General features: G+C 35.5%; 1 long non-coding RNA gene and 1 other non-coding gene across 2 annotated transcripts; both read right to left on the reverse strand.

Moving 5' to 3' along the window:
* Nucleotides 1–1,498: 1,498 nt before the first annotated feature.
* On the reverse strand, nucleotides 1,499–2,058 carry LOC113332490. Its single transcript, XR_003351537.1, has 3 exons — nucleotides 1,989–2,058; nucleotides 1,694–1,802; nucleotides 1,499–1,541 (listed from the first exon to the last, which is right to left on the reverse strand). It is a non-coding gene; the product is annotated as an uncharacterized LOC113332490 (long non-coding RNA).
* A 4,291-nt stretch (nucleotides 2,059–6,349) lies between these two features.
* TRNAL-AAG lies at nucleotides 6,350–6,430 on the reverse strand. The gene has a single exon. It is a non-coding gene; the product is annotated as a tRNA-Leu (tRNA).
* Between the last annotated feature and the right edge of the window lie 4,516 nt (nucleotides 6,431–10,946).

Here is a 10,946-nt window from a genome sequence, read left to right on the forward strand (position 1 = left end):
GTTTTTCTTCTTTTTTTTTCTTATTGCTAGTGTTGTTGAATATGGTGGAGACGATGAAGATGATGAAGACGGCGAAGATTTGTGATGAAGATGTTGTTGTTGAAGACGAACTCGTGTTTTGTTGTTGAAGATGACGAAGATGATGATGTTGCAGTTCATTCCATAAATGAACTCTGTATTTTTAGGTTTTTATATGGAGTTCATTTCTGGAATGAACTCTGTTTTTTTAGGTTTTTATATAGAGTTCATTTCGGGAATGAATTCTGTTTTTTTAGGTTTTATATGGAGTTCATTTCGGGAATGAACTCTGTTTTTTTAGGTTTTATATGGAGTTCATTTCTGGAATGAACTCTGTTTTTTTAGGTTTTTATATGGAATTCATTTCTGGAATGAACTCTGGTTTTTTTAGGTTTTTATATGGAGTTCATTTCTGGAATGAACTCGGTTTTTTTAGGTTTTTATATGGAGTTCATTTCTGGAATGAACTCTAATAGGTTTTTATATGGAGTTCATTTCTGGAATGAACTCTGTTCTTTTAGGTGATTTCTGAAAAAATAAGTAGAAATTAACAGGAGTTCATTTTCAAGAATGAACTGCTACAGAAAAATAAGTAGAAATTAACACGGAAGGGTACTTTTGTCCATTTAATATTTTTAAATAATTATGGATCAAACAGTAAAGGCGTTTTCCCAAAGGACTAAACAGACATGGGACCACCTAAAAAAGGACCAAACGATATTTTTCCCCCATTTAATTTGGTAAAGTTCGGCTTCGACTTTGCCTCTCGTCGTCCTGATTTGATTTGGTAAAGCTCGCTTCGCCTCGCCAATGCATTAAACTATATTTTTATTTTAACAAAATTGGCATGTCATAAATTTTTGATTTGATGTGACTCACGTTTATGTATAACCAAAATATCACTTCTTTCGTATAAACAAAGTATCACATAAAGATAACAAATATTACAGCCACGCTATATGTGGTTCCGAATAATCAAATACTTCCAACTCAACCAATAGCCTAGCCCAAATCATTTGAAAAGAGAATACATGGACACAAAGCTTCCAAAGCATATAAATAAGAAAGTTACAAAAGACACCTAACACCACTAATGCATTGCAATGTTGTTGTGCATGTGAACCTGTTATACAGCCAAGGATTCCCACTTTTGCGCAAATATGCATCGTGATTCGTGAGCACCATATCCTTTAATCCTTGTGGGCCATAATTCTACTCCTGACCTTAATTATTCACCCCAAATTTATATTTCTAGAGCACATCCATTGCGTTTTTATAAAGAAACTCCAGGAATTTTATACATTTTTGAATTTGGCTATAAATATCGAAGTTTAATTATAAAACCAATAATTTATACTATATGAATCATTTTCTCATTCACTGTCATCACCATCTTCATTGAATCAGAAATGTCTCTGCCTTCAACAGTATTGAACTTATGATGATGAACATGATACTGCACAAACCAAATCCAAATGGCAGACCCTGCCAGCTATATAGTACCATTGTCTCTGGATTCAACGCTGACCAAAAAAACAAAAATATATTCAATTTCAGGATCAAGACTTTGTTTATCAAGTTCTTCTTGCTAATTACATGTTAGATAATCCAAAAGGAATAATGAATTTCATTCACAAAACAATACAGGAAAAACAATGTTCTGAAATACAAATACCACTTCACACATATCAACAAGGAAAGTAGCTATGATTGAATCATTATCATATCCGTTGCTTGGCCTTCATCTTGGTGATATTGTATAACCCTCTGTGCCATCTGCAGATCTAGTGTAAGAAATCGAGATGTAGTTCATTAGTATCCTGGTGAGCATTGATGATACTGAAACATGATTTGGATATAACAATTAACATGGATAACAATGATTAGTAAAAAAATCAAATGAAGAACACGTGTACATCCACATAGCACAATCTCTAGGAATCGAAGTTAGATATATTCTATAATCATACCAAGAAACAGAGACCACTGACGGATCCTAACCATAGGGCTCAATAGCCCCCCAATACTGCCCCATTTACAATATTCACACCTGCTAAGTAACTTTAAGATTTCTCCAAATGGTCCTTATAACTGGTCCAAATAACACTGACCTAGATTCCTAACTGAGTCCAACATAACAATACAAAACTAATATTTTTTTATCAAAATAGCTTAATTCAGGGACATAAACCACTAAAGCATGAACATCATGCAGAATGTCGGTTCAAGATAAGATAAGCACTTACGACAATACTAAAAAGATATGTGTTCCCTGAAAAGCCAAATGTAGAACTATAACTACAGTCCCAGCGCAAAATACTTCAGGCAGCAGTCCTCTCATGCCTCCTGAAAATTTAGTGAATCTGCCAAGCAAATACTGAGTCAACTTGCTCAAATAAAAATTCAAATATTATTCTACTTGCTTAAGTAAAATTTTGAATTAACAACATTGCTCGGAGAGTGATATTCAGGTGTTGCAAGAAAATGAGAATACTGCAATCCTAGGTTTCCCTCAAAAATAGAGATTTTGCAGTGACTTCCTTTAATAAATAGTGTTATCATATGAACTATGACTTTTAGGGTAGGAAGCAAAGTGCTTGCTCTGATATGGAGTCACCAAGCTTCTCACCTGTGAACATCATTGTTGGGAGTTGCCAAAATTTTCTCACCTGTGAAGCTAAATTAGAACCAGCAAGGAAGTAGAGTGCTTGCTCAAACATGGGAAACGAACAAAGTCCACTAACATTCTTGACCGTTTCTTTTAGCATCACAATTTGAGTAGTAGTGATCATCCAAATCATCTTCCATATTTCAACTGCCTAAAGAAAATAAAAAGGCTGCAATGAGACCTCATGCAAAATTATGAGAATGTATCTTAAAAAACCACAATATCAGATCATTTCTAAATTATTAGGAAATCATTATCCAACACTACATGCTACACTCAAAAGTGGTTCCTAAGGCTAAATCTGATTTGGGTGCAGTCAAAAGAACAGTCTAGAATTATAATTAAATCTTTCTTTTTTTTTTTTGATTAACCTATATCTTATTGCAATCAAAAGAATAGTGCACGAAATGGAAATCCCAGTGCAAAGTCCAACCGAATAACGGCTCCAAATCCCAGATGCCAAGAACACATGCATGATTATGAACTCAATAAAATAGCACACCAATGCAAAAAAACACAAAAATCATATCAAAGTTGTCATCAGAAAATAGCTATCTATCAGTACGTAGGATACTCCACATTTTTACTTTTCCTTTCAGTAGCTATATATATATCTAATATTTTGGACATACATAAAATCCACAGGTAAAAGGAAATTCGAAGAAAATATTTGAGTCATGTCGCATCAAAAAGTAGCTTTAAAGTACAAAATCTATCAGTATCAATATGAGTTCATGCACATAAAAAAGTTTTACCCCGTCGTAACTGCCTAGGTAGGAACTATCCACCGTGTTCAAGTAAGACTTCCTTGCACTTCCTGACAACAAATTAAGAAAACAGCAAGTCCGAAAGAAAAAAAAATCATAGATTAGAAATTTGTGCTTCCCTAAAATACCAAGTAAAACACGGTATACAAAATTCAGAAAAAGTTTTTAAAAAAAATTAGCGGTTGGCCAGTATCTGGAGTTTACCTTGTTGATGCCTATTAATTGATAAATTGGCATCCCGATACCAGATACCATTTGATTGAACGGAAATCATTCTAATAATATGAATTGCTTCTTATTAGTATCAAGTTTTTCAAAATCAGTAGTTACCTTTATTTTCACGATTTAATTTTCTTTCTTCTTGAATACTAAGATTCATCAACTTCATTCTCTTATGCACATCATCAATTCTACACATTCGTTATTGCTCTCAATCAAAAATAACAAGAAAAAAAAAGAGAAGCAAAAAACAAAGTTTTGCAAAATCAGTAATTACCTTTATGAATATTAAGATTCATCACCTTCATTGTCTTGTGTAAACCGTCAATTCTATACATTCATTATTGCTATCAATCAGAAATAACAGGAAGAAAAAAAAAAGCAAAATCATAAATTTCCATCACAAAGTGATTTCAGCAACAAAAAAAAAATTAGGACATGTGATGAAAAATCTTACCCGATGAAACCTATGCGCCTGACTTCTTCTTCTTCCTAAGATGAGGTAAAAAATTGTTTCTGCAAAATAAGATAAAATAGAATTAATCCATAATCTTATCAAAATATAATGAACTCATGGAAGAAATTGAGTGAATGAAAAAGAAAAGAATGTGACAGTAAAAATGGAAAACAGGATTAGGGTTTTGTAGTCTAAGCTCATACCTTCTTAGTGAAAATCAAGGAAAAGTAAAACACAGAAACCGAGTGAGTGAGAAAGAGATTAATAGAAAACAGATTTTTTCTCTGTCCCATGAGAGAAAGATTTTTTCCCCTGGCTAGTTGGTTTTCTTTTCTTTGTATCATCATTATTCATCATCCCATGAACAAAGCATATAGTAGGGTTTGTTCTTAGGGTTTGTTTTTTTTTTTTTTTATGTTTTGTGAGCTGAACAGAAAACTGGTTCTTAGGGTTTGGTATGTGTTTTTTTTGATTTTATGTTTTGTGGGCGAAATTTGTGTGGGAATTCTTATTTTTCTCTCCTTTGAGGAAAAGTGAAACAGAGCAATTCTGTGAGTGGGTGAGGGTCACCGTTCAACGTGGAGCCTTATGAGCTTAGGATTTTAAAGGAGTTAGATTAGTTAAGGAAGACCTTATATTGGGCTAAGGCTGTAAGCCTCGGTTTTTCTTCCTGTATCTCATTTTTAACTTTTAATAAATATTTTAACCTTTTACCTCAAAAAAAAAATGATAGTGCAAAAAATACCATTAATAAATGATGAAATGAGTGAATTGTAAAAGAACGCGTAATTGGGAGATACTAAAACTAATTGAGGGATATAAATTATTAACACCATCCAATAGTGTCTGCTAAGGAGTGTTTTTTGGGGGAAAAAATACTAAAAACCCTTTAGGTTAATACCCTCCCTCTAAATTAAAATTTAAAACTAAAAATCAAAATCGAACCCCAACGAGTTCTCGAAGATATGTTAAATTGAATTGTTGTTGAGAGAGAAGAAAATGAAGAAATGTCTTCATTGAGAAGGTACGTGATACCCAATCTTATTTAAAGTGTTGTTGTTGTTTTAGAACTTTGTTTGGGTTAGAATCATAAACTGAATTTTTTTTGCAGATACAAATCGTGTACCGCCGGCTTTCTATTTTGTGAAAAACTAGATTTTGATAATGAGACCATCAATTCAAGTCAGAACTAGAGAAATGATGGCTTGTTACAAAGCTTACAATCAATGGAATAATATCTGATCCAAAAAATATTTTGCCTCATTTTTGCGGATACAAACCGTATACCGTCGCCTTTATATTTTGTGAAAAACACGATTTTGATAATGAGACCATCAATTCAAGTCAGAACTCAAGCAGAAATGTAAGGAAATCGACAAGCGTGAGGCCCAATTGGATCTCAAAAGCAAGCGACTTCAATTTTAAGCGAAGACGTACTTAAACTTTTGTTCAACCTGAACTCTATTAACTTTTTTTTTCACAAAATTGGTTTAAAAGACCAAAATCAACAATTTTTGGGTGAAATGGACAGTTAGATTTGATACTGTTTAAATTGACAAAAATGTAAAAATAGGCAGGATGTAACCAGTTTCATCGTGCCCATTTTCAAATATTTTTTCTTATTTTTAATTTACACAGGATGTATCCAGTTTCATCCTTGCTATTTTTTAAATTTAAGCTAGGATGAATCCAGTTTCATCCTTGCTATTTTTTAAATTTAAGCTAGGATGAATCCAGTTTCATCCTTGCTATTTTTTCTTTTTGGCCATTTCACCCAAACTATTTTTTACTCGTTCATTTGAACCGTGATTTAAAAATATTTGGACAAATGACCCATTTTCCGGTTTTTTTTTCTTTTGCAAGAAAAACGGGATCTTCGTTAAGCATAAAGCAAAACCAGAAGGCTGCAAACTGTAAACTAAAAAACAATAGCAGATAAACTGGAGAGCTCCTAATCACACTTGAGTTGGTCATAAACAACATAAACAAAAAAAAAATCAACTGTTGACAGCGTGATTTAAAAATATTTGGACAAATGACCCATTTTCCGTTTTTTTTTTCTTTTGCAAGAAAAACGGGATCTTCGTTAAGCATAAAGCAAAACCAGAAGGCTGCAAACTGTAAACTAAAAAACAACAGCAGATAAACTGGAGAGCTCCTAATCACACTTGAGTTGGTCCTAAACAACATAAACAAAAAAAAAAAGCAAAAAAAATCAACTGTTGACAGTGGGATTTGAACCCACGCCCTTTCGGACCAGCGCCTTAAGCTGGCGCCTTAGACCAACTCGGCCATATCAACGTAGTTGCTATGGTAATGAAATTCGACAAACTTGTCTCTATCTTTTATTTGATATTAACCTAAAAATCTTCAAGAAATTTTTGGTGAGAAATGAGAATATATTACTTGCTTCTGCTGCTATCAGGTCTGTATGTATGCTCGCTGTGGCAAAAGAAAATACAAGATTCACAGTGGTATCCGTATAAGCATGTGACAAGTGATAAAAACCTTACTGTAAGTAAATTATCTTCTCCCTTAAATGACCATCACTGTCGAGTTTGAAGAGTGCTGTCAAAGAAATTCTGGGAGGTACTTGCAGGAAGTTATAGATGAAGATGATGAAAAGTTGAGAGATCTGAAAGATGAATGGGGCAAGGAAGTACATGATGCTGTAGCTACTGCTTCACTCGAGATGAAGGAGTACAAAGCCAGTGGAAGATATCCAGTTCGGGAGCTTTGGAATTTCAAAGAAGGAAGGGACGCCAGCTTAAAGGAAGCAATGGAGTACGTCCTACAAAAATTGAAAGCTCTGAAAAAAATGCTAAACGTCGAAGATAAAAGCTCAAGCTGTTTAGTCGTGTGTGCACGAGTTTTTCTGTTGTACAAAAACTAGATATAAATATCCAAACAGTATTCAATCCTATCGGTCGTTCCAGATTACTTTTGTAGTTTATTTACTGATGCATTCTGAGTTACTAGCATCACTCCAGAAATTAAACACAAACAAGGTTGTGCTTGTTACAACCTGCGCAGAGAATTCAAAACAAGTAATTCTTTGGAGAATTCAACAAGCATTTCATTGACAAAACACAACTAGGCTTAGAGAATGCATTAATAGAATTCATCTACTAGAACTAAACTTAAAATGTCACATTCACTTAAGTTCAAGCCAAGAAACAAAACGAAGAAAGAGTCGCTTAAATAACTAAACACAAGCTAAGGACTCGATATATTGATAAAACTTGACAGATGTATCAAAATATCGCCGTGCTGATAGATCACAAATTTTCTCGAAGCTCTTATCTTTAAGATCATAAGAGAGAAGCCTGCTCTCCGTTTTTAGCAGCACAACCTTTGTTGATCTTTCTTTCTTCTCGTTAATAAATACGATATCATCCCAACGAGGCAGAAATGTAGAACCACAAGGAAGCCTAGCATATGGATCAAACACATTGACCTAGCCTTTTTCATTCCAACTAGAGGATGCAGAATCCATCTCGAATATGCGGAGAAGATCAGTATCGTAATTTATCTCGATAAGATAGAAATGGCCCCCATACTCCGCAATGGCGTAAGTCTTCAGATCAACATTTGTTTGAGCAGAACTTGGCACTGGCAGTGGCACTACCCCGACTAATTCTCGATCAATATCAAAGCAAAACATAGATCCATATACGTCGCACCAGTACAATGAACCATTCCAGAAGATACTATCACCACGTTCCCATATATAACATTCAGATGGAGGAGTACATAAATCAAATCTAGATAACCTCCAAGAAGAGGTTTCAGAATCATAGATTTCAACTCTATATTTAAAAGAATTTCGATCATTGTTCCTCCAGAAAGTTAGTAATATGGGGATTTAAATGGATCGAATGCTAAACGAACGTCCATAAGATCCGGGTAATCACGAATTCTCAATGGAGATCGAGGTAACATTTTGTACTGCTTTGTGAAAGGATTGAAGATGTAATAAGTACGATCACAATTGTGTGCCACACAATCACTAAACAAGAGTAGTCCATTGCAAGATTGCACAATCTTTATAGGGGATTTTCTCTCTTTTGCAAAAGCTAGGACCTCAAAAGGGATATAACTGTTGGTATTTCCATCTAAACAGATGTAATCATAATTGTGTCGTGTTAAAGTGGAGTCTGAAAAATCATAGCAGCAGAACAATCCTGGGACTGATAATCTAGGGTTTTGAATGAAATGTCTGTGAACAAATTTGGGGTCATTGATTCACTGTTTTGATACAGATTTAAACACAAGTAGAGATTTTAATGGTAAGCGAGTTAAAATCAGTGTCGAGATATCAACATTACTACCTATAATCGATGCTGATGAGTTATTACTATCATCGAGAATCCCACCTTCTTGTGCTTCTTCTTCCTCCTCCTCCATCTCCTCTTCTTTGCTTTGTTGAAGAAGACATCTTTGCTTGGTAGAAGAAAACCCTAGGCAATAGGAAATTAAGAAAAAACTAGACAGACCGACTCGTTTATAAGAGAGGGAAGCGCTAGCTGTACCCAAATTTGCCATTGACAGGCTTTGTGCCATACTTGCCATGCCAGGGCCAACTGTCCAAATCTGATTCCAGACAAGAATGACCAGGAACTATCAACGCCTTCATGGCAGTTCTAGCAACCCAACCAACACAATCCTGTTCATGAGGACACAAGTTTCCCAAACATACTCCAGGCCACTTTTGTTTGAAGCAGCGTGGCATCTCCATTCAGATACTGCACGACTTGTCTCATGGTTGGTCTAAAGTATGAATTAGTACGAGTATATAGCAACCCAAGTTTCAAAACCAATCCCATCTCTTCTGCTACATATTCACTTCCACTACTATTTGGATTGAAGGTCTCAACAATGGAGCCTTCCCTCCAACAAGTCAGAACCAAATCGACCAGATAAATTAAAAGGTCGCCTGTTCAGTTTGTCCTCATCTCTACTGGTCTCTTCGCACAAGCAACCTCAAGCAAGAAAACCCCGAATGCATAAACATCAGTTCTCGTTGATGCTAACCCGCTTCTGTTCATTTCTGGTGCAATATAACCCGGTGTGCCAGCAATCTTAGAAGTATGAGTATCAATGCTTTCATGATCAAATAGCATTGCAAGACCGAAATCACCCAGTCTCGGGTTCATTTCAGCATCTAAGAATACATTGCTGGCCTTCACATCCCTGTGAATCACAACTTTATTCCATTCTTCATGTAGATAAACTCTGACACCGATTAAATCTCCAACACCAATTAAGTGTTTCTCTTGAGGCACTAAAATTAGACGGAAAGATGAACATCTCAAAGTTTCCACAGGGCAAGAACTCGTACACTAGAAGCAGCTCTCTCTTTCTTCTGGAATAAGCCATAGAGTGTTGCAGTAAGTTCCGGTGCCGAAGTTGACCACTGCTTACAGTTCATGTAACAAAGTGCTGCCTGCCATGTCTCAGTAGACCTCACTGAATCCCCCTTCCCTATAATCTCTTCCTCTCCAAACCCATTTGTGGCCTTGTATAGATATTTAAATGAGAATCCGTGTCCCATAGATTTGTTCCCAATCCTTTACCAACTCAGTGAACTTTCTGCTCTTAGGAAGAAAAAGAATCCCAGACATACCGTTATAAACACGAAAGTTGGAACAATTATTGACATAATTGCCAACATCATTGTCAACATCATTGCTTTCTCCTTAGGTTCTGGAAGTTCAGGATGCTAAAGATATCCATCTATTGGGCTTCATCATTAATCTTAAAACTCCATCCGAATATGTAATGAAATGTTTCCACCGTTTGAGTAGACGAAGAAAATCCTACATACATGGAAACTAAAAATATAGCTGAAAGATCTTGGGACAGGGATAACGAAGGAACTTCTGGTTTGTGTACCTTAACTGGAGCTGTGGTTACAGTAAGCTGCTGTTGTGGCCCATCATATTTTACCCAAACTTGTATGGCTTTCCCATCGGTCTTATCAGTGCAGTACTTTGCAGATTCAGCCTGAACAGACTTTAATCCATTGATATTGATGCTGACATTGTTATTGCCAGTGTCATTGAATAGACCAAGATATTGGTTTGCAAAAGCTCCAGGCCGTAGTCCTCCTTGTAGGTGCAATAACAAAGGCAAAGACAAAATTAGCAGAGACTATGGCAAAGACAAAAGTAGCAGAGAAGGAAACAGGATCGGTACAGGTACTCCAAACATTATTCTTGAATTGAACTGGATCAGAGAAAAAGGCATGACCAATCTCATACCTGTTGTTTTGATTGGTCAAAATCAAGAGGCCATTGTCTGCAACTTGAGCTGCACCGTCAAGAGTCAGATATGCATCTTCCAATCCACTATATACAAAATTTGCTTTGCTCTCAATCTGTAGAAGAAACAAGAAGAAGATATCAATGACAATTAACACTGATAGAAGAACAGTAAAAAGGCTCTCTTCAACCTGCCAGTATACATCCCCATGCGTTCAGTTCCTGACAAGTGACGAGGAAGATGAGAGGAAGTGATAGAAGAACAGCTTGATGTGTTGGGCCAACTAATTCAACAGTTTATATTGTGTAAAGCAGAAAACTACAGCTGGTTTCTGCAGGTTCTCACTTCTGATCAATAGTTCTCATGGAGGCGGGAACCAATCTGAAAACATTCACATTAGAATAGAAAAACACACTGATAACACAAAGTATCAGACCGTGTTTTTAACTCTGTTGTACAGAATTCAGAACAAGTAATTCTTTGGAAATTTCAAATATGATTACATTCAACAGGGAGTTCCGCGATAAAATACAACTAGGATTAGAGAATTCAG

Source organism: Papaver somniferum, unplaced genomic scaffold (genome assembly GCF_003573695.1).
Source record: "Papaver somniferum cultivar HN1 unplaced genomic scaffold, ASM357369v1 unplaced-scaffold_131, whole genome shotgun sequence".
Lineage (NCBI taxonomy): Eukaryota > Viridiplantae > Streptophyta > Magnoliopsida > Ranunculales > Papaveraceae > Papaver > Papaver somniferum.